Below are 3,154 nucleotides of genomic sequence, written 5' to 3'. Positions count from 1 at the left end.
AAGAGGGAGCTCTTCTTAATATTTTGACACCAAAATCATGTCGATACACCTTACCGACTGCGAGTAAAGCCACCCATGCTTTAACTTGACAGACTGTAAGTACCAACATGTTACCGAAACTGATTTGTATCTCCAAAATCGAGGGCCCTAGTCAATGTCATATAAAAATTTAAAGTCGAAATTGATTTCATTTGATGTAAATTATAATAAAAACTTTTTACTCGTTTTACAAGGAATTTAAAGAATATATATAAGTGTAAAATTCAATAATTCGTGGCCAAAAATTTGTGAGCTACATGTCCGACATGTTTTTCTTTTGATATCAGTAACAACGTGTGGACACATTGGTTAAAAAATGGGTGAAATGACAAGGCAGCATACCAATCATCATGCGACGTTGTTTAAAAATGGGAGGAAACACTTTTTTAGATTTATGAAAAAGAAATAGGTAAATGAGTATAACTTTTCATCGGGCCATGTATCCTGAGTTTTCTATAGAACCTCAAAATAAACTTAAACTCATGTTTCGTTTATTATTTTAAAAACTTGAATTTATGATCATCCTAAATCAAAAGAAATATGCAAAATAGATCAGCATGGCAAAAGAAATCAATAATATACAAATTAAGTGTAATATAAAGGACACATAGTATGGCATGAGATTGCAGATTTCACTTACTATAACACTGTAAAGTAGTTTCATAATGACGTGAGTACCTTATGTCCAAACTTCGCTTGGAGGGTAAAAACGCGATTCCTTTGAATTCATTTATTATTATTCTTTAAAAGTACACTTACCTTACTAATTCTAGGCGAAGGTTCACTTTTATCACTTTTCTGCAGTCACACTATGTTCGCACGACTGCTATTCCTTAGCTTGTATTCGCAAAGTATGTAACCACTACTGAGGTTCTTCGGTTTATGGGATAAAGTCAATCATTCAGAATCTGAAGACTTTGATTCTTGGAAGAAGATGGTTAAGATAATAAGAAGGTACCACTCGGCAAACGAAAAATTGTACAAATAGTCAGAAACTTTTATAAGTCGACTTTGTAAATGGATGAGTGTCTAAAGCTGAGAGAGTTTCTTGAGAGTTATCCTGCTCCTCACAGAAAATCGCCGATCCTCCAATGTACACCGAAATCGGTGTTCAATAGAGTTGCAACAAATTTGAGCCACACAGGTTCATTCGGAGAATCTAGGGGAAAAGTATCATTTAGACACTATTATTTCTCATCCAGTGCAACGTGAAGTGTCGTCTACAAACTGTAAGTGACCTGTCAATATCATTTTGTTGGTCGTTATTTAAGTGAAACAGATGTAAATAAGCAGGTAAGTTATAATAATAATAATAATTACCCAACTTTTTATTTTCTCCCATTTACCGGCGACTAAATAGTCTTGGAATGAAAATAGTACTTGGCGTGATGTAATATCCAAATGTTAGGTTAGTCAAAACCTACTATACGACAGTCAAACCACCAAAGCCGAGATGTACAAACTAAGTCGTGACCGTCTGCATCGAAATTGATGCCTGGTCGTTCAAACAAATATCCACTAGATTTTCTGCGGAAGTTTAAAGGTACCTTAGATATCTAATCTTGCAGTGGCTAGTGTCATACATGAAAGATAAGGTAAATACAATTGTATAATAAAAACAAAAAATTTTTTTTTCGCGATGAGTAGGGATGTAAATTTGCATGAAACTTTAGCCTGATGAAAAGTTTCATGAAACATTGGGAGTTTCGTGAAACATTGCAATGTTTCAAATATAGCGGCGGGAACATTCAAACTAATAAGATAAAAGCCTTCAGGTACTTTCGTTTCAATAAATAGCGAACTTCACTTCGTAGATTGCTGAGAGGGACCAAATGTATGGAATTCAGTTCATTTTTGCCCTATTTTGCTAACATCTTCGTAAAAGGTAATTTTTTCTATAAAAATGTAGTTAAAAGATACTTTTTTTTTAAATTACTATTTAATGAAATAATAAAATAATAATAATGGTGATCAATTACCTAATTGAGGCTTTCATATCCCAACTTTTTCCTGCCGGCTAATTTGATTAATTTTTCCGGTTTATACTGTGGACCAGTGATGCCAATGTTGGCACCCTGAGCTACTGCGCTTGCGTTAGGGTTGACCGCTTATTGGCCGCACTTGGCGCGCAATTCAAAATTACATTTAAAAAACAATTCTTGTAACTTGAGTAAATAATTATTAAAATATCCACAAGGATATATACAAATTGTGTAATTTTGATTTCAGGCAAAAAATACAACACATATATTATATTAATAACAGTTTATTTTCAGTGAATTCCAAAGACCAAATTATATTTTACAAAATATTTAATTTAAAAAGAAATTTGTTTGGAAAAGTGATTGAATTTAACTATTTATAAGTTTTTAATATTTTGTATGTATTTTTCTGGGAATTCACATAATTATATAACCTATAAATACATAAATTATCACGACTGCATTGTAGTTATGCTTCCTTTTTTTTACTTCAAGCGTCGTTTTGTCACGTCTTAATAAAAAAAAAACAATCTGAAATTTTGTTTTAAAATTATTCAAATATTATCACTATTATATTCTGCAATTAGCTTCTATATATCAAGTTGCTGAAATATCATATGGTATTTAAAAAAATGTATCTATTAACAAATATTTTGAGAAATATTAGTCTTATAAATTCAATGAAAATAAACTGTTATTCATCAAATATATGTGTTATCATTTTTTTCTTATCTGAAATCAAAAGTTACACAATTTGTATACATGTTTGTGTATATTTTAATAATTATTTATTTAAATTACAAGAATTTTTTTTCAATGTAATTTTGAATCGCGCTTCAAAGGGTAGACAACCAACGCTCAGCCCAAACGCTCGCATGAATGCAAATTATTGTCATTTTATTATTGCATCAAATAGTCCCTAAAAAAGAAAAACTATTTTTCAATTGCACTTATACAGAAAAATTACTTTCTACGAAGATATTAGAAAAGTAGAGCAAACATTAACCGATTCCCAGGCATTTGGTCAATTGTTATCCCCTCAGTATTCAACGAAGTGAAGTGAGCTAGTGATTGGAGTGAAAATGCCTTATTGTATATGCAGACAGTCATGACTTTTTCTATACATCCCGGCT

Source organism: Belonocnema kinseyi, chromosome 3 (genome assembly GCF_010883055.1).
Source record: "Belonocnema kinseyi isolate 2016_QV_RU_SX_M_011 chromosome 3, B_treatae_v1, whole genome shotgun sequence".
Classification (NCBI taxonomy): Eukaryota; Metazoa; Arthropoda; class Insecta; order Hymenoptera; family Cynipidae; genus Belonocnema; species Belonocnema kinseyi.
This window is presented reverse-complemented; position numbering follows the sequence as displayed.